Source organism: Cricetulus griseus, chromosome 6, assembly GCF_003668045.3.
Source record: "Cricetulus griseus strain 17A/GY chromosome 6, alternate assembly CriGri-PICRH-1.0, whole genome shotgun sequence".
NCBI lineage: Eukaryota > Metazoa > Chordata > Mammalia > Rodentia > Cricetidae > Cricetulus > Cricetulus griseus.
In genome coordinates, this window is record NC_048599.1 from 72,134,073 (window position 1) to 72,155,668 (window position 21,596).

General features: G+C 44.1%; 1 long non-coding RNA gene across 1 annotated transcript; it reads left to right on the top strand.

Annotated features, from left to right (window-relative positions):
• The first annotated feature begins 1,024 nt into the window (after positions 1-1,024).
• Positions 1,025-20,309, top strand: LOC103159958. Its single transcript, XR_004770628.1, has 3 exons — positions 1,025-1,453; positions 11,640-11,763; positions 19,520-20,309. It is a non-coding gene; the product is annotated as an uncharacterized LOC103159958 (long non-coding RNA).
• The last annotated feature ends 1,287 nt before the right edge of the window (positions 20,310-21,596 follow it).

The window sequence follows — 21,596 nt, forward strand, 5'->3', positions numbered from 1 at the left end:
CCTGCGCTACATGTGTTCATCTTGATAGTGCCAATGTGTTTGCCAAATGATCTGCACCAATTAAATTGGTTATTTTGTGGAGCTGTGGATGGAACCCAGGACCTTACACACCCACCATTTATCACTGAGCTATGCTCCTATAAATGTCTCCAGAGCCAGCACTGGAGAATGTGAGTGACAAGGAATATTAAGGTCATTAGTAGAAATCAGGGCATGATGTAAAAGAAGCCCCCAGAACACAAGTGGCAACACCCACTTCTCATAGTTTCCACACAATTAAGGAAGGTACAGTTCTTCTTGTTCACTGTTGTTCCCTCTTCTTCTTTACCCCAAATTCACTTGACAAACCTCATTTCTTACCCATTGTGATATCCTACATTTCAGGTAGTATGTCCATTTGCTTTTCTCTGCTACTGTTCTACGGACACATTCATATTGTTGTAAAAGTTTCCTCTCAACTGCATGAGTTCAGCATGATAGAACAAGTCAGACCTTGTCACTCATGGGAGGTAGCAAGGATAAACAAGCTTAGGATTCCTGAGAAGCTACACTCCCAACACACAAGGAAAATGCCTCATGTCACCCCACAGTTGAGGAACCTCAGACGCACTCTGTTCTGTGTTTATGTGCCCTGGGTACTGCTTGTCTCACTGATCACAAACATTGTCCAACTTTTTCTTCTAGGATGACCTCCCTTAGATTATTCTGTATCTTTTCTCATTATCACAGGGGGCTGTGTTCTCTGTAGACTCTCCCAAGCAATAGAAATGGAACTAAGATAACTATGATATGCAACAGTAAGCCAAAATAAAACCTTTCCTCACCAAGTTGCTTATGGCCATAGTGTTTTATCCCAGAAATAGAAACCGTATCTAAAACACTTTCTCTTCTAATAGCTCCCAGGACTACTATCCCAGGAATAGCACTGTTGACAGTGAGCTGGGCCCTCCCATATCAATCATCAATAAAGAAAATGCTCCACAGGCCTACCCACAGGTCAATCTAGTGAGGGCATTTTTCCCAGTTTACATTCCCTGTTCCTAGATGACTCTAACTTGTGTCAAGTTGACATAAAATGAACCATCACAGAAAGGAAAGATGTCCTCATTCTACTCTCTGGAAGTGTGAGGCCGAAATTAAATGCTTTCTTTTATAGGTCGCCTTGGTCATGGTGCTTTGTCACAGCAATTGAAAAGTAATGAAGACAACTGTGATATGGAAGTGTAAGCTAAAATACCTCCACTCCAAGTTGCTTATGACCATGACGTTTTACCATAGCAATAGAAACCCTAACTAAGACATTTTCCTCTCTTCTCCACCAGCAAAGTTCATCACCTACAAGAGACACAAATTTCCAACTTAACCTTTCCAACTTCTTCTGCCACAGATGTGGCCATGTAGTTCTCCTGCTCTGGCTAATAAGATATGAAGAGAGAGCTCAAGGGACTTTCTGGTAAGACTTTACCCCTAGTGAGAAGAGGGTGACATTTGAGAGAACTGACTTTCTTCCTCTAGGTCCTTCTGGCCTGGGCACCACCATGTGACTCCCAGAGCTCACGTACATAGATCACTCCAATGACGAGTATTTACCAAGGGAACCTGAGTGGATTGGTGAAGCTTGGGTTCTTTGTGACCATGCGAGAGAGAGAGGATTGTTTGCTCTCATACTTCCTTTTGGAGCGATGCTTCAATGGTCTTATTACGCAAGGGGCTATTTGTTGACTATTCTAATGAGAGTTGTTTTTAATTGTTTTGACAAGAACTCTCTGAAAACATTGCAAATGTTAAATGGTAGAAAAGAAAAGATGGGTATGAGATCCAGTAACTGTGGTAAAGGAAGTTAGGCAGAGAGTAGAGAGAGGGCTGAGAATCCAAAATCAAGGACAAGGGTCCAGAGTACTAAGGTAAGGGGTGTCAAAAGCAACAAGAAAAGACAAATGTTGGCCTTGGTAAAAAGGATTTATTGAAAAGATTATGGTAATACCAGAAACTGATTACTGCCATGGAGAATGATTGGACCATGAGATCCGCAAGTGGCTTTAAGGTCAGGTACAAAGGAATCTGTTTTTATAGAAGGAATTATTAAAGTTATCAGGAACTGGAGGTGAGACATCAGAATAAAGGGGTAGTGCCATGGAACAGGTGTTTTTCCCTCCTGTGATCAGCCAATTCTCTGGAAGAGACTTTAAGAAGATTGTCTCAAGTTCCAGTGTTCAAGAACAGGCCAAATCTAAGGGCTCTGGAGGAAGAAGGGATACTTGAGTCATGTTTGGTGAAATCCATATGGTGAATGTTTTGTCTAGATAGGAGAAAGTTTTTCTTTCTCTTTTTAAAAGTTTGTGTTCCACAGGTCCATTTCCAGTCCTTGAGCTGTAGACTTTTTGAAGATGGATAGTAGTAGTTGTTGGGGAAGATATGGTCCTAAGATGCAAAGCCATGTGGCCCAGTAGAGAGATTTAACAGTTATATCCATGCCTCAACTATTATTAGTTCATCCAATTTATACTAATGCACCAAGTTCCCTGCCTGGTAATCATCACAGAACATCACCATCAGCTTGACTTGGAGATATCCGGGAGTGTGGGCTTCTATATGAACATAAGAAAACCCTCTGAATATTCCATTAAAAATAAGAGTTTCAAAGTTATCAACAGAAACCTCTTAAATGATGCTGATTAGGGTACTGGTTGACTGTAATTCTCCTGGCACTACCTTGTCATAAATCATGTAGTTGCCTATACATTACACAACTTTTCTTTCCTCTTTCCCATATTTACCCCTTCCTAAATCTCAGGCATTTCATATAGCATAACAGAAGTTGTGAATTATTTCTCAATATCATGTCTGTTTTTTCAGCAGAACCCTCAAAAGTTTTCTAAGAATATAGCTGTTCACCTAAAAACTGCATTTCCCTTGCTGCTAGCATAGCTATGTGATCTTTTTATCCCTAATGGTACATTAATGAAGTGATATGTTCAGATTTGGGGAATTTATTTAAAGATAGTCAGGCCTTGTCTTTCCTTCACTTCTTCCCTCTATACTTGCTTCCTAAACTCTAAATACATAATAGTAGCCCAATGTGTTTCCAAACTAAAGCTACAGACTTAGTTTGGCTTCATGCTGGTTCCAGAGAGCTGGCATCTTTAAAGCCAGCTACGGGCAAAACTTAGGATGGAGAAAACAAGTGACAGAAACTGATCCAGAAACTCCCCAATATGTGTGTTTCACTAGTCAAGAATATTAAACAGCTGAGAAGCTGAATGGGAACAGATCTCATTGGTGGTGCACCTTAGCTGGAAGAAATGAGGATGGGAGAGGTTCCAATGGAATAGGAGGATCTAGAAGCCATACAGATCCAGGTATATTTCTTAGCTTTTTTAATTTGAATAGTTCTTAGCATGTTTTATCAGTTTCCTCTTCTATCAAGCAGTTACAATGATTTTTGTCTCTTTTTTTTTGCCTATTTTGAGAATGAAAGAGGACCACAACGTTGGAATAAAGGCATCAAATAGATAAAAAAAAAAAACAAGCCCCTTTTGTTGTGTGCATGTCGGGGTATCTAAAACAAGTCACTGTCCTTTCTGAGCCTGTTGCTTCAGCTGTCAAGTGGGGCTGTTCAGATTTGAATATCTCTGAGTCTTTTCCTGTTCAGATGTGGCTCAACAAATCAGGCTACCACATTGTGCAGAGACACAAAGCAACCTCTGATGCTGGTTTGATGGACACTGATTCCTGAGATCTCATTGGAACTTGGAAGTTGGTGAGGTTATGATAGCAATCAGAAATGACCCATAGTAGGAATATTTACACGGGGGACCCGAGGAGGGATGGAGTAGGGGCTGGTGGGGAGTTGGGGGGAGGGTTTGGGGCAGGGGAGAGAGAGGGAGAAGGGATTGACATGTGAAGCAAGCTTGTTCCTAATTTGAACTAATAAAAATATATTTTTTAAAAATCCACAGTATTTTTTAGATATAATTTAATGTAAAGATGCATAATGAATGTTTTAAACAGTTTTCACTAACACTTTCAGATATAACTTAATATAAAGATACATAATGAATGTTTTAAACAGTTTTCATCTAGCATTTTGATAATTGATATCCTATTATCCAATTATATATAGTCAAAGACTAAATAAACAAGGAACTTTCCCCTGAAATAGTTATCATTTAAGTTACAGCTTCTGACTTGCTGTACCTGATGATACAGGTGTATTTGTGTGATTTGATGTATGAAATTAAATAACAACTCATTTTAATCTTAATTTTAAAAGGGCAAGCCTTGTGCATCACACTTTCCACCCAACCCTGCAGTTTGCCAGCTGTTGAGCATTTATCTGCATGATTTTTTCTGTTGTTGTTTGATTGTTTTTTTGTTTGTTCATTTGTTTTGTTTTGAGCCAAAGTCTCTCTACATAGCCCCGACTGTCCTGGAACTCACTAGGTAGACCAGGCTGGCCTTAAATCACAGAGATTTACTTGCCTCTGCCTTCCAAGTGCTGGGACTAAAAGTGTGTGCCATCATTCCTGGCGTGCTTGTTACTACAAAGAGAGATTAATGCAGTCATATTTCCTTGGTTCTCAAGGCAGCAAATATAACCACTAGAGCTTAAAGTCAGTAAATAAAAGTTTGTTTATAATGTACAAAAGACTGAGAGAGAAGCATTAAAAGTTACCCAACTCCTGGATCCCGGGTGCCCTGGTCCAGCTCTGAGGTGTAGTAAATGGGCCCCTTGTGGCATGAAGGAGTTAGTAACTCTCCCTTAGTGACCAACTTACCCAGCCTTGTTGTGCTGTTGTTACCTTGGGTGAGCCATTTTATAATTTAATTAAAACAGGAGGCACTAGATAATGGGCTGATGGTGCTGGAAGCCCATCCTGGGTAAGAGGTAGGCTCCAGGGAGTAGGAAAAAGGTCGCCGATGGCACCAGGAGATCAGGAGCAGTTGTTCAATTATTCCAGTTAATCCGAACAAAGTAGATAACTAAGGCCCAGATTCACTTATCTTAGTGAGACCTGGGCTTGGAAAACATTGAGTGATGCTGGATCTGGGGATAACATCCACCTTCTCATGCCACCAGTTATAGTGTCCAAAGTGTGTTTTAAGGTACATCAGTTCTTGTCATGCTGGTGTTGTCCTAGTCCCTACCCCCAAAAGTTCTCATAGCTAAATGAGTTTGGGAAACACTGACATCCCCAGTGGTGAACAGGTTTCCTTTCCTACACTACTCAGAGGTTTTAATGGGCTAGAGTATTTCTCATACTGTTGGGGTGCTGGGTAGAATTTTTCTGTTTCTGAACAATACATATTCACAATGCTCATGACTAACAGTATAGCTTATGCCATGTGCAAATTATTCAAATGCTTAGTATTCACCCAACTTAGTCAAACCCTATTCCATGAGCCAAGCTCATGGGCTATGCCTTTGGGTGGTACAGCAATGTCCAGCCATGGTAAATGTCTCCAGCTGATTTGTCTTGTGTTTTTGTTTTTGTACTTACTGTGCTATAGTCCAGTACTAAACTGTGTGACTCAGTGTTTAGCATTGCACTAAAGTCCCTGGCTCATTCTGTTCCCTAAATAGAGTCTGATTCTGCTCCAGTGAGCTCTCTCTCACTGGGGTACAAGCAGGTCAGGAGTGTTCAGCTGCTGAGTAAAGCTCAGCCTTCATCAAGGCCGAGCATCTGTGCCCACATGACAGCATTGCTGATCACCCAAAACACAACAAGAGTTGAGTCTCCAAGGAGGAGGACCAAGAAAGAGGGACGTAGCAAGAAGGGTCTGGGAGTATGTCCAAAGGGATTATATGCTTACCCCAGAACGGGCTTATATAGCCCAAGTATGATAAGATAAAGTGAAAAAGCAATAAACAAATTATTTGAATCTCTGTATGTAAAGGGCCAGTCTTGGGACATTGTATTCTCTTTGGAATGGGTCAAATGAAAGCCAGGCAAGTCCTCCGATACTAAGGAAAACAAGGGCTTCTTTGGCTTATTTCTGTCCTCCACAGACTCAAAGAGACAGAAAACCTTCCAGTATGACTTCCACAAAAAGAGTACAAATAGAAAGACCTCCTGAGGCCGGGCACTCTCTGGAAACAATTTGCACAGTCAGTCTGGGACTCACAGATTAAGGGACACGTGTCTGTTAGACTCGGTGGCCTTTGGCCAGCACAGAGGCAGCAGGACTCAGATCCATCTCCTGTTTCCAGCACTATTTCTCCAGAGTTTGGCAGGTGGGGCCTGTGTATGACATATTCCCCTTCCCTTCCTTCACCATCCCTGGTGAGTTTGCCTCATGCATCCACAGGGGAAGTCAAGTGTAAATAGAAAAGTCCCAGCTTCCAGGTCAAGCTGCTGTCAGAATTTCCCCCTTCTCTCCGAAATGCTCACAAGTCCCTGCCAGCTCTTTATTGTGTACCTGTCAGAACTGGCTCGGTCTAATCTGTCTGTGTACAGATTCCCTCCTCAGTGACAGTGTCACTGACCCAAGAAGTCCCTGGAATCAGGCTGTCTCTTTCCAAGCAAACATAGTTATGGCTGGGTGGTTTTCCTCACTCTCTCGCCAATCAGGTCTTTGGTATGAGGAGCTATTTCTTCATCAGCTGGGCCCATGTGCTGTTTATAGGGAAATATGTGCTGTGGAAGGAGCCTGTCAGGCAGACAGTGCAGGAGTTAACCATGATGCCCTACTTTCCAGTATGTTCCTACTACTAAGACAGAGCAAGACCCAGGGTGGGCTGGGCATTGGTAGTAGAGTTGTATTCTGGGGTCTCTTTGTCTAGAAGTGTTTAGCCTGTGTATTAGGAGGTGAAAGGCAAGTAATTTGTATAGAAATGGGTGGCCGCCATGGAAGTGGGGGTGAAGATCCTCAAGACAAATATACAGAGGAGAGAAGAGGACAGATTACTCAGTTGGTGAGAAGACATAGCAAGAAGAATCTGGAAAGAGGGTTGGAAAGGAGACATTAGAGATGTAGAAGGGGAATGAGGAGGACATAGCATCCCATCAAGTCAGGAAGGAGCGAATAAACAGTGCATTTCCTGAAAATCACAGATAAGGAGTGAGAAAAGAAATGATTGGTAACCATGGCCCCTGGGGGAGGCAGCCACGTGGTCAAGTGTTGCTATGCACACCCCACATTGCACATCCCTGAAGGTGAGGTCACCATTCACAATTTTGTCTGTGTGGATGATCCCTGGAGTTGCACCATGCCTCACCTGGGTGGCTTGTGGGAACCGCCCCACTGGTGTGAACCCTGCCAGCCAAGGGATGAAGGCAGAAGACCATCACTAGCCGTGAGAGTGAAGAGATTAGGTAGGGGCCAGAGCCCCCGAAGGTGCCCCTTGAAAAGTATTCGGTAGTTAGGGAAAGAAAGGAAAGTGTGACTATAAAGGCTTGAGGAAAGAGCCATCATGATTTCCACTTGAATTATAGCTTGATCTTGAGAGACTGGGCCTGACTTAGGGAAGGGGGAAATTAGCCAAGTGAGAGCTGTGACAGATGAGGAGGAGGAGGAGAGGGAGGAGGAGGAAGAAGAAGAAGGGGGGAAAGGAACCCAGTCACTCAGAGACAAGTATTTGAGTGTCTTCACCCTTTGCTGGACCATGGTTGTGGAGAGAGGGCAGCTTCCAGACTCACAGAACTTACATTGCTTGCATGAGCAATGCCTCAGGCTCTTGGATAGCCAGTGAAGAGCGGGGTTCCTCTGGAGCTGGAGTGGCATTCCTTGATGGGATGACCTTTGTGTGAGCAGAGTGCCCATGAAGACCAGGGCAAAGGTCATCCTTGGCTTTGACTTTAAGAGATGGGAAGAGTGCAGCATGGCTGGGTGAGAGCCAGCAAAGTCATGATGTGTGACCAGAGACCATAGCATCAAATTAGTCAGGCTTCTCAAAGAGAAGACACTCCCATGGGGGGTGGGTGGGTCCAGTGATGGGTGTGCATGATACATCATTCACCTGAGCCTGGGGTCTGTTTGAGGGCCTTAGCCAGCCTCCCAGACTGAACACTTCCAGTTTGAACAAAAGCCTTCTTCCAAGTCAGCCCTCGGGACTACAGCCTACCAGAGTCAAGACGAGCTTAACTTCATAGCTTTCTGTGAAGGTTTCTGAGTCAGGCCAATGCTGCGTGGGAGAGGAGGGCACAAATGAGTCTGTCAGTATACCTACAAAGACACAGATGCACTGATCTTTCCACATAAGGCAAACACTGCTGCCTTCCTGCTCTGTTGCTGGGCCCTGCCTTTCATCCGATACCTCTTCAACCTTCACACTATCAGGATGCCTCTCAAACTTCTTCTTGTGGTATTCCCTTGCCTCAGCTCAGAAGTTACACCCTTTTTCATCCCCATGAAGATCTCAAGTTCCTTAATGCACGAATTATCAAGAAGGCAATCTGATGGAAAGAATTCACATTGAAGTATCAGCCAGCTGGTATCACTGCCACACTTGCAAATTAGAGGATTTACTGAGAATATTTAGGATATATTTTCACCAAGGGATGAGCTTTAGAAAGACAGGAGCAAGATTTGGAAATGGGGCGCCTTTATTAGAATGCTGGCATAGGCTTGAAAGCAAACCTCTGTGTTAACAAATGAACTTGGAAGTAGCAGTGTTGTCCAAGGGAAGAGAGTTCCAAAGCAGCGCTTGACAGTGCGCAGGTTCCCAATCCAGCTTCTCTGGTTAGGGTTAAAAATAGCACATACTGTCCGTATAAAAAGCCGCAGATGCACAACTTGAACAGCCTCTGTGTATGTGTTTCCTGACTTAGTCTTTATGATATAGGTGCTACTGTCGTTTCCTTTCAGGAACACAGACTGATTTCCTTAGTCTTATGCTCGTACTTTTAAAATGTGGCATGCAAGCCCAGGCTGTCTGAGTCCAAGAGTTGTTTATCCTCTGTGCCACACAGTCACGTCTTGCCCTAACATGGTGGCCCTTGACCTGGCCAGGGCATGTGACAATTAGTTACAGCTCTTCCATGTACCAGGCCTTTCTCCAGGCCTCAGTTTTCTTATCTGAAGAACAGGGAGGTAGACTAATCACTAAAGAGAGTGAGTACGCCTGGGTCAATGAAAGTTTTGCCTCATGTATAAACGTCAGCTGGGTCTCCAGCTCCATTCCTCAGAAAGAGGTCATGCTGAGGTGATGAGAAGCACCCCCACTGGTTGAGCATCAGGCAAGCCCACCAATCCAAGAAAGATATGACATATAGGGGTTCCTACTAAAGCTAGGGCTTTGGGGTTGGGTGGCAGGGCAGTCTTGCTTTCCTAGCAGGCCTGAGCTCAACCAGTGAGTGACAGGGTCTCCTCCACAGCCCTGCCCAAGCTGCTTTCAAGGTGGGGCAAGTTGGGAGTGTTTCTCCTTCTTCTGGTGAGAGCCAAGAGGTCAGGAGGAGTGTAGCAGTGACAGATGGAATCTGCAAACTTGTTTGGAAACACCCTTTTCAAGCGCACCCTGAGACAGGATTAAGAGAACAGCTTTGGCCCGTTTTCAGGATTGTCATCTGCTGAACACCTCCAAGCTCATTTGAAGGAAGTGACAGAGAGACTGAGGTTTCAAATCAGGGCAATTGGCCTCCCCGCCTCTGCCAGCCTGCAGAAAACAAAAGCTCTCTTGTAGGAAAGCGACACAGCGCCATCTCCCGGCTGACTCTTGCCTGGCCCTTAGGGGCCTCTGGTCAAAGTCAGGACTCTTGTACTTCAAGGACTTTGACAAAAAACTGCTGGAGGGAAGGCATGCCCTGCCTTCAGGAGCTGGAGTGGAGGCATGAGAGTTGTATGCATGCTCAGATCACAATGTGGACATGCACATTGAAAGACAATTTGAACACCAAGTATGATTAACCCATTTTGTGAGCCAAAATTCCTCTACTTATAGTCAGCCTCCAAGGTTAAAATCATTGTGATTGAGGCTATGCACTCTGGAGCCAGTGTGTCTGGGTTTGAACCTCAAGTTTTATCATTTGGTAGCTGTCAAGTTTTAGGCAAATTACTTAGCCTTTTGGGGCTGCTTTCCTCTCCTATAAAATAAGAACAATGTATAACAGTACAATGAGGTTATAATAGTACATATTATAATAGTACAATAACTACACTAAGACTATTTTATTTCAAGATAGGGTTTCTCTGTGTAGCTCTAACCATCCTGGAACTCACTCTGTAGAGCAGGCTGGCCTCAAACTCACAGAGATACGCCCGCCTCTGCCTCCCAAGTGCTGGGATTAAAGGTGTGCACCACCAATGCCCAGTTTACTAAGACTACTTTTATCTTAGCTTTAAAGACAGAGAAGTTCTGAGGAATAAATGATTTATATGTATGGTACCCAGCCCATGTAACACCTATTACTATTTTTATCAAATGGGATTATGTACTGTAAGTACACCACTATAAATAGCTAATAAATGTTCAGTGTCACAAACAAGAAAAAAAAAAAACAAGAACAATGGTGCTATTCACTTCAGCACCATGTGGATGTGGGTGAGGTGGTACAGCGTATGGCCTATGATAATCATTCGGTGTGTACTAGCTGTAATTATTCAACTAAGTATGGCTCGAATGCATTTCCACCTTCTATAGACTCACCCATCAAACTTCTTTCTAATTTTTGGTGGTCAATATGTCCCAGGCAGAGAAAGTTACTGTTAAAGGCACAATTTTTGTCAACAAGGATGCTACCCAAACTCTACATTACCTGTAGCAGATATAAGAGTCATGGTTGTGGAACTCCTGTGTCTTTAGTCTTTATTAAGTCAAGCTAGCAAGGCAGCAGCTTGTTGATGTTGTAGACTGACTGACAACACTCTGGAGTACTGGCTGGATATGTCCTTTCTCCAATGTAGGGCAAGTTTTCATGCTGGGTTTTCCTGCTTTCACCTGATAAGTATCCTGGGGAAGCCAGCTATGTGGAGAAGGGTTCTATTCCTAGTCCTCCTGCCATATTGCAGCCACAAGCATCTCGAAAATCCCACCGTAGGTGGGATGCTCACAGATACCGATGGAAAAATTCTTTCCACCTATAAAACCAATGGCGAGGACACAGGCTGCCAAAGTCAGAGGCTGGCCTTCCCAAGGTCAACCATAAATCAAGGTGACCACATGTCACAGAAACCAGCTCTGGAGTCCTGATGGGGTGTGGGACCTGATGACAGGGGATTATCTCTTCCCATCCCGTCTGCTGCCAGGGAAGCCAGGCATGCGCCTGCTCATTGCCACCAAGGAAGCCTTCCCGCTGTTTAATGAGGGCTAGCTTGCCCTGGGAAGGAGTGCCTGGCCTGCACATCTGTCTCATCAAAGGGGTCAGAGGCTTTGGACACAAAGGTCTCTCAGACCTCCATTCTCTGGCCTTTATCACTCCCAGAAGCCATCCTGTTAACGTGCTCAAACAGCCGTGACTTTGCCTCTGCTGTGTTTGGAGAGCTCAGCCTAGTGAAGAGGGAGGAGCCAGAGGGAGAGAGCCCTTTGAGTCTCTCAGACTTCGCACTTGACTGCCTCTCCTGAGGAGGACTGAACCATGACTCAACTGGGTTAGAATGTTTTGTTAGCCAAACCTTGTTTTGCTTTAAAACCACCCAGGTCTCAAGAAAATAGCCTCCAGGGAACTTGGAGGGGAGCTGCCTCACATACAATCTGTTTACAGGGGACCCTAGAAGCAAGCACCAGCCAGGAGGCCTCATCCTGATGGCTGTGCACCTGGAGGTCATGAACCTTTTGCAGAAAATGAAGACACATTAATGTTTCCAGTTGGAAGGACTGAAAGGATGGTAAGGCTGCCCCTGCTATGGAGCTGTAGAGTTCCAGCTTCACTTGGGGTTTAGGAGTTGAGCTCAAGGCTTCACCTCTGTGCATCTCACCTTCCTCATCTACCAAGGGGATTAGCAATACAACTGTGAGTACTACATGACAAATGACGAAACCTGGTTCATCTTCTCTCATGCTCAGCGCATGGCCAGGTATCAGATACTTAAGAAAACATGTCAGAAAAAAGTTAGCTCATTAAATGTCTTTCCATTGAAATGGCTGTTGGCTCATTTTCGTTTTGTGAACATGTCAACAATTGCTACCCACCTTCCTGATGGCGGTGGTGGATGTGACATGTCTTAATTATGTGGTAAAAGAAGCCTTCTGGTAGCTGCAGCAATGTAGCTTAAGAATTGTGCTAGAAAGGGTCCTTAACCAGGCCAGGTAACAATGACATGAGAATGTCCAGTATACTCTGGTGGGCAATCAACGCCCTATAAATGATAGGCTCAGCTCTCAATTTCCTTCTCTCCACATGGACTGTCTCAGACTGTGGTACAGTTGCAATACTGAGAACGGTATGCAGCACAAATTAAATTAAAAAGAGAAACAAGAGCAGGCCATGGTGGTTCACACTTTAAATCCTAGCACTCGGGAGGCATAGGCAGGCAGACCTTTGTGATTTTGAGATCAGGCTGGTCTACAGGTCTACAAAGTTCTAGCACAGCTCAAACTATGGAGAGTGGCCTAGTCTCAAAACACCAAAAGTGCCATTGATTTATGGATATTCAAAGCCTTGGATATCAACTCAGTTCTTTCTCTCCAGCTTAGGGGAAGCAATTTAGAAGATAACATGACTAGAAGAATAATCTTGAATCTGCTTTAAAATTGTTTAAAACTCATCTAACACAGATCGAGCCATCATCAGTAACACATTATTTGAGAATAGACTCAAAAATGGAGTTAATCAGAAGCCCTTTAAAACAAGAGTGCTCTTTTATTTTTGAGGTTACTTAAAGTGTGTATCAATTCCCTATGGGTAGTGTAACAAATGACCACAAACTGAGTGACTTAAACCAACGCAGGTTTATTATCTTATAGTTCCCATGGTCAGAAATCCAACATGGTTGCTGGGACATGCAGCTCAATGGTACAGTTCTTGACCAGAATGCATGAGGTCCTAAGTTCATGATCCAGATGTCCAATAAGGACTTCAGTAGCTAAAGTCAAGGCTTGGCTGTATTTTGTCTGGAAGCTCCAAGGGGAGAATTTCCTTGTTTCCACAGCTTTTAAAGGCTGACTCATTTCTTGATTTGTGGTGACTTTCCATTTTCAGAGCCAGTGATAGTGGCTGGGTCTTTTTTTACAATGCCACCTCTAAGTTCTGACATTTATCTCCCTCTCTTCCTATCTTCCATTTATAGTCTATGTGATTGCACTGGGTCCCCTCCCATCAACTTCCATTCTAAAGATCAGGCAATGGACCGCCTTAACTCTTTGCTCTCCACTTGCTGTGTCACATAAGATAGCCATGGGTCCGAGTAACTAAGATATGGACATGTTTGGTGGTTAAGAGGTAGCATCTTGGCTACCATATAGGATAAACTTGGAATGTGTCAAAAAATAACTTGAAATCTATTCACACATGTTGTTGCTTTAATCACTATCATTAGCAAGTACCCAGTTAGCCACTTCACAGCTGATATGATGGGGGTCCTTGGGTCCTGGTGAGTGCATTAGCCATGTGAAAAGATAGGATGGCATGGCAATTTTACCCTAAAACAACAACATATTCAACTGTAGGAACTGTTCTTTTCATGTTAGAGTGATGACAGCAGATGCCAGTCGGCTTATTTTCAATCCACTTGGTGGATGTAAAAGTTGATGCTTCAGCAAGGCAAGACTTTCTCGGAAGGAGGAGGTCTTGCTGGTCTGGGTGGAAACTGTTCGAAGCCTGCACCAGTTGAAGCATCCGAGCCTAGAAATCACCTTTCAGCCTTTCCCACTCTGCCCCTTGCACATCTCTCAGGGTGCAGAGTATGGAACCCACAGAGCCCAGGCCTCTCCTCTGGCCTGCGATAACTGCTGCTTCATTCTGCCAGCCATAGACTCTCCCAGAACTGAATGAACTATCATTTGTAAGCATAAAGTTTAGTAGCCTTAAATGCACTCACACAGTCATGGACCACTCTTCCTTACTCTTATTCTATAAAACTGGACATTTAGACCTCCATCTAGGCCTGGTAACCACCGTTTTACTTCATTTATCTGTGAATTAAACTACTCTAGGTAACACAGACAAGTGGTTACGTGACACTTGCCTTTTGTGACTGCTTTGTTTCACTTAATTAAATGTCCTCCAAGTCCATTCATGTTGTAGCATATGTCAGAATCCCCCCTTTCCGGTGCTAATATACTATTGTATCTTTGTGTGTAACATTTTGTTTAGCTGCTCCTCTGTCAATGAATGCCTGGTTACTTTTGCCTTTCAGATATTGATAATGATGCTGTTACGAATATAGGTGTCCAAATATCTCTTTGAAATGCTCCTCTGAGTTCATTTGAATGTGGGTCACAGTGTTTTGTGAGCCATCACCATTCTCCACAGCACCTGCGAGCGAAAGCACAAACCTGTATTTAAATGCACAGAGGGCTTCTCCTCACGAGGCCAAACAGTGTTGAGTAAACCAAGGACCTGAGGAAATGCAGGCCCACAAAATCACCACAGGTCATGCTAGAAGATACAAACCAGAGATCATCTGTGCCATTGGTTCTTAGGGAAGGTGTTGACCTGCCAGAGTTCAATGCCAGATCAGAAACCAAGTTACAGCTCTGGTTCAGTGTTCTCCCAATCCCACAACACTCTCTGCCCGCTTACACAGAAGGGAATCTGTGTCCAGAGCTGGGAACGAGGTCCAAAAAAGCTGACAAAATGTTTTGTTGGCCCTGAGCTCTAAGGCTGTAGGCCAACGTGTCCTCCATGGAGAGTGAGCAGAAGGTGAGGGCCTAGGAGTCTGGAGTGTGGAATCTGATGGTTTTCTTGTCTCTAGCGTTGGTCTGGCTTCTGTGAGTCTTAGAGGCCTATGTGTAAAACAAAGGGGCTGTGAATTAACTTGGGGAGTTTATTCATTTGTCCAGCACACATTTATTCAGAGCCCTCCCTAGCTACACATCCTGCAGCTCTTGAAGATACAGTAATTTTAAAGGAGTAATGAACACATGTAGTGCTGTCTAGGCCAGACACTGTGCTGAGATTTTTGTTTTTACGTGTGTGGGGGGGCGGGGGCACATGCATGCCACAAGGTGTGTGTGTGTGTGTGTGTGTGTGTGTGTGTGTGTGTGTGTGTGTGTGTGTGTGTGTCGGTGAAAGGACAACTTGTGGAAGTTGGTTCTCTACCTTCATCATGTGAGACTTAAGGATCAGACTCATGTCACTTGATGGCAGGTGGCTTTACCTGCTAAGCCATCTCCCCTGCTCAAGAATTGTCCATACAGCAGGGTGTTGGTGGCACACGCCTTTAATCCCAGCACTCGGGAGGCAGAGGCAGGCGGATCTCTGAGTTCCAGGCCAGCCTGGTCTCCAGAGCGAGTGCCAGGGTAGGCTCCAGAGCTACACAGAGAAACCCTGTCTCGAAAAAAACAAAACAAAAAACTTAACAAAAAATAAAACAAAACAAAAAAAACCAAACAAACAAAAAACCCCAAAACAAAGAACTGTCCATACATATTAGTTTGTTTAAGCTCTAGAACAGCTGTAGGGGGTGATACTGCTAGGATTACCATTTTATATTCGAAAACCCTGAGAGAAGTAAGGTTCCTTGTTCAACCACACAGAGAACATTAGAGGTTCGTGCAGGATCCAAACCCAGTGCACTGAGCAAAGGCTGTGTGTTCAACTTCTTAGGACCTAATCCTCAGGAAAGTCACACCCCGGGTGATAATACCGATTCCTATTTACTAAACATTTATCACATGCCCAATCATGCCAAACGCTTTATACCCTGGCGGCATTTACTAATTTATTGTTGTTAGGGTTCAAACTCAGAATCTCATGCATGTTAAACATACCTCTAAGGTCTGTATTTAAACCTCACATGAGAGGGGAACAATGGATGAGAAAATTCATGCCAAGATTTTACAGTCTGACTGAGAAGTATTATATCCTTGCTCCACCCTCCAGTCCAGGGTTTGACTGAGCAGCAAATGAGATGAGATGTGGAGGTAGGGTTTGGGCAGCATAGGCTGCCTGGTCATCTCCTATGTGGAGTTTGCCCTACAGGCTGGCCTTGCTCTGTGGAGGCATCCCAGAATCGAGCTGGCATGTTGGCTGTATTGGGCTGCTGAAGAGGTAGGTGGTGGTCAAAGCCCCTGGGATGAACTGTTACAGCAGCCTCTATGTGGACACGAGCAGAGACCACTTTCACACTGTGGTTTCAGAGACCTTCCCCTAAAAGTCTCCATCCCCCCAGACTAACTGATGCCTAACACCCTTAACTGCTGTTAACGCCCTCCTGCACCTCTGGCATAAATGGTCTGCCCAGACCTGTTCCTGAGAGCAAATTCTGGGGCATAGCCTGTCAGCCTCACACAGACTCACAGAGAAGGCTAGAGAAGCCCCGGACTGCCTGCAACCATGCTGGGGGTTTAGAAGAACAAATGAACGGACAAATGAGCTGATGGACAAATGAATGAATCAAGCCCACCTAATCAATGAAAGGAAGAACAAAGGCACGACCAGGGAAAAAAGAGTAAGACAGACTAGTCCTGCCTCAGCCCAGCCTGGGTTCTGACTACAGTTCGTAGGTGAAGGATGGACATTAACAAGCAGCACCAGGGCTGCGGTGTAGCTCAGTGATGGAGTATGTATTGTTTATCATGCTTGAGGCCCTGGGTTTCACCCCAGCACCCCCCCCCCACCAACCACCACCACCAAGCAGAACAGAATTGCAATTCTAAAGCTATCCCATTTGAGATTCCAAAAAGGGGACCCAGAAACCATCATCTAGGCATCCCCCTCCTGGAATCCTCTGGAAAAAGTGCCAGTCATTTTCCCCTTTGCCTCCAGGACAGGATTAGAGGGGTGCCTGATGCTTCCTCCCATTGGTACCCATGTGAGGGAAGGGTCCTCCCCCACTCCCTGCCCCCTCTGGGAAGCCACACAGAACTCCAAGTTAATTAAAGCCTCCACTCTGAGAAGAAGGGAATGTTCCATTTGGTAAATTTAGAAACAGCTGGTTAGTTTCAGCCATTACTTTTGTGCTAACATCAGTGGAGTTCATTCAGCTCTGTCTTTTCATGAAGCTGTCCTTCCAAGGCTACCTGATAGCTACTAATTGCTGCAACTACATTTCTGAATTGCAAATTTTCTGCACTGATAAAAACTTTGATTGCCTGTCAGCTACACATAAGGAAAAGATCAGCAGTGCTAAATGAGGGGTTCCACGCTTGGATAATAATGCCTAATGAATTATTCAGGAAAGAATGCTTGAATGAAGCAAACAATTTGAAGGGTTACTAGCAGCCGTAACAGTTCAACAGGCAAAAGAACAAAAGTATCATCCTGAACATTACACTAATGATTAAAAAATGCGTATTAATTCTAGATTTGGAGAAAAAAGAAATGCCAACCTGATTTTAAAGGTTAATCATTATTTTCTCAGTAATGCTCTGATCTCTGGTATGGGGGGTTGGTGAAGGGGAAGAACCCTTTACCAATATTTTGGGATGTGTAATATTATGACATAATAGAGTCATATAATTTCACACACATCATTTAAATATTGTAAATTTCAAATTTCATTGCAAAAGATCACACACACACACACACACACACACACACACACACACACACACACACGAACCTAACAGTGTGGCAGTAGAATGCTCACTCAAGAGAACTTTGTTCACTACTCACTGCACCAGAGCTAAGGATCCCCTCCTTTAAGCAAGGGGCCCTGTAGAAACAGCAAAATGAAATAAGATGTATGTGATTAAACATATGCAAATACATATCATAATTAGTGACTCTTTCTGGCGGAATTCGAATGTGTTTTACACATTTTGCAAATGCGTTGATGATACCATTAGAAAATTCTCTTAAAGGCTTCTGCCCATTGGGTCTGAAACCCAAGAAAACAAACCAATAAATCAGCTTTTAGCTCCTGTCCAATACTGACACATTTGCTGCTTTCATAAAAAATATATTTCTACCACCCAAAGTGCTAATTTGTTTTGACAGATGCTGTGGAATTGCCAAATATGGGGGGGGGGAAGTCCTGGAAACCATAATGCAAAACTGTATAATTAGAGATGTTAAAAAAAATAGGAACACAACCACTGAGATATTATGATGGATCTTGATGTTTAAAAATAGCTTCTGGGGGCTGTGCTTAGAAGTCTCAAGGCAATCAGCTCACCAGCAGAGCATCTTTGGAAGGCATGGTATGGTACCAGGACAATTGTAAAAGTAGTGTTTAATTGCTAAATATGCTGCCAACCACTTAGCAGTTCAATGAGATTTCCCCCCAACTCAAAAGCCTATGGTATTAGTCATCAATTAGTAATTTTATTATAAAGATGTTTAATGTCAACACAACACTCTTCATTGCTGGCTGTGACACTGTGAGATGGTGGCTGCGATGTCTGATTCAGAAGACTGACCATCTGCCAGTGCCTGTGCTCTCACAGCTGACTAATGCTCTCCCCAGAGGACTGGGGCTCCCTGTGTTTCTGTTGCTGTCTTTTTGATATCAAAGTGAGGTTGATAAACACTTTCAAGGCACAATTAAAAAACATTTTCACTGACCAGTTGCTGCCTATGGCATCAGACAGCTTTGTTGTAGTAACAACTTGTTTAATGGTGTTGATGTGCAGACAAAATCAAGTGCCCCTTTATCTGGTCCTTACCTAGCTCTTAATTATCTGTGACTTTTCAGGTCCTAGGAATCATGTGAGGAAATGCCATTTGGTGTACATCAGGCAGAGAGGCAAGACAAACGATGGCCTTTTCAGGTTAAGGCTACAGGCTGGAAGATCCATGTAAGCTAGAACTTACTCTATGAGTTACATAATATGTGGTTCAAATCAACCCAGCCACTGAGCTGTATCCTTATATGCCAATGGGTAAAGCCTGGAATGAAGATCAAAACTCTCTACTGTCTTTTTAAAGAAAAAAATCAGATTGTCCCATTGTGATTCTATTTGCATTATATGAAAGTGTCTTAGTTACTTTTCTATTGCTGTGATAAGACACCATAACCAAGGCAACTTCTAGAAAAGCTTATTTGGGGCTCGCTCTTTCAGAGGGGTAGAGTCCATGACCATCATGGCAGGGAGCATGGCAGCAGGCAGGCAGACATGACACTGGAGCAACAGCTGAGGTTTCACTTCTTGAGACACAGCCACAAACAGAGAGAGAGAGAGAGAGAGAGAGAGAGAGAGAGAGAGAGAGAGTGCAGATGGTGCCAGCCTTTTGAAACCTCAAAGCCCATCCCCAAAGACACACCTTCTTTAGCAAAGCTACACCCCCAGTCCTTCCCAAACAGTCTCACCAGCTGAGGACAAATGTATGAGTCTGATGCATATCAACACGGAAGTTACAAACTCTTAGCTCAAAGCAAGAATGACACCTTGACTGAACCCCAGGACTTTGTGTGGTAAATGGGAGGGGAGGCCTCAAAGTGGAGCAGTTAATGTGCTAGAGGCTACTCAGGCAAGGCTACTCAATCTACAAAGCAGATACTATCTTTAGTGGTTTTTCTTTCTGTTTTCTGTTTATAGAAGAAAAAAAGAAGTGATATTTCAAAAAGTCAAGTTTCCCAAGACTTGAACCAGAGTCTCCCTGATGTGCTTCACCTTTGGGCATATAAAAGAGGAGGGAGAGTGGGTACAAGACTTGAACGTCATGCAAACCTTTACTTTTCAAAGGAAACCAGGCTTCAGGAATGTGGAGAAAAGAGCCTAAGTATCATTGTCAGCTGATAGCAGGACTGAGATCCACAACTCCTCCCTTTGTACCCCCTCAGCGCTCTCTTAAGAGCTGTGCTGCCCAATAGGACAAAAGTGGGAGGAGCCCCTACTTTATCTTACTCATGAAAGACCTTGGGAAACTCCAGGCCGTATCCAGCACCATTGGACTTCTACAAGTACCTGGTCTCAGCATTTGGAAGACTCTGAGCCTTGTGAGGCACATGGACTTGATTCCTGTCATTGGTGTGTCTGCTCTTGTAAATCTGTCTTCAGTAGTGGTGACATTGTCACACCTCCCAAAAATTCAGCATATGCTCTACTGTTGCATGTACTCATTTATTCTCACTCTTGTAAGTAGATAACATTATTAACCTTCATTCTACAGCAGGGGCACTGAGTGCAGGGGTGCTGATAACCTTCTCCAGCTACTCATAGCAAAGACTGGCTTTAAACCAGGCAGCGTGGCTCTCGAACCTGTCTTGCAACTATCAGTATCAGTGGATGTCAATAAAGTGACACCAGAGTGACATGATCATTTCCCCCAGTGTAGAGACACTTTGATCTACATTCATTAAACTCCTGACTATGTTTAATGCTCAAAGTAGGAAAGGGCTTCTTTCTTTTCATGATATAAGAGAATCCATGCCATAAAGAGCTCAGCCATTAGTAACAGGACACTAAACTTGGATGGGCTGGACCCACAATGCAGCTGAGTTGCTGGATTGCTTAGGTCCTTTGTTCTGTAGACTGGTGCCTCTCATCTCTCCTGAGGAGTAATAGAGCTCTTTGAAGACTTATTTTATTTTTAGAAGGTTGATTCATTTCTTAATATTCATCAATCTAGGAACATCGATGGGCTTTGGGGTATTTACAGTTTCTAATACTCAGACCCCAGGACACATTCATTCTTTCTAGCTCCTGTGAATCTAGGAGGTGCTGGTGAGATGAGGAACTGTCTGTTAGAATGCTAAATTGATTGCATTCATCCAATCCATATCCCTGTGCAGTGGGATTTGAACCTAAGCTGGGCAAGTGAATTAACCCTGTACCCTCTTGGCCTGCCAGCCCTCTAGGCAAAGCAGGAATCAAATGGAATCCCCCTTATGCTAAGGGGCTGCAGAACTGTCAATCAGAGTGAGAGGTCTCCGGAGAGAACATAATGAGCGGTGGCCCCAGGGCAGGGGAGCCACGTTCCTGAATGTCCTCAGCGGCACGCCGCCATGGAAGCAATGCATGCACTGGCATGTTTCTGGGCTAATAACAAGAGTTTTTGATTTGTTCCTATAATGAAGGATTATGTCTAAGCACACCAGCGAGTAGCAGGAGACTGTCAACACCCAGGTGGCCACTTTTCTAAGAAGCTGAGTGAGAGCATAGGGGTGATTTTTCCAAGGGGAAATGCCTGCCATCCCATCGCCATCCAGGCAGGAAAAAATAATCAGTGAAGGTGATGAGCAGGTAAGGAGAGTTTCAGAAGAACAACGGCCCCTCCAGCCTCTTCTGACTGTGAGTCCATAAGAGAAGGATGAGAAAAAGTAAAGAAATTACCCTCTTTCCATTGACAGCTCTGGGCAGTGTCAGCCTCTGGGTTGTATGGATGCCTTGGGGAGAAAATCCACTTCTCCCACAGTGTCAGCCTCTGAGCAGAAAGAAGAAAGGTGTGTGCTGGGCTTCTGCTTCTCCTCTCTTTCTGTCACCCTTACCAGTGACTTTATCCAGAAAATATTGTGAGCCTGCTCAGAAGCTGTGGAGTTGCAGTGTGTGTGTGTGTGTGTGTGTGTGTGTGTGTGTGTGTGTGTGTGTGTGTGTGTGTGTGTGTGTGTGTATGCGTGTGCTCACATTGTGGCCTTAGAAATAGGGTCTGTTCTCCTCTGAAGTGACCATTTGT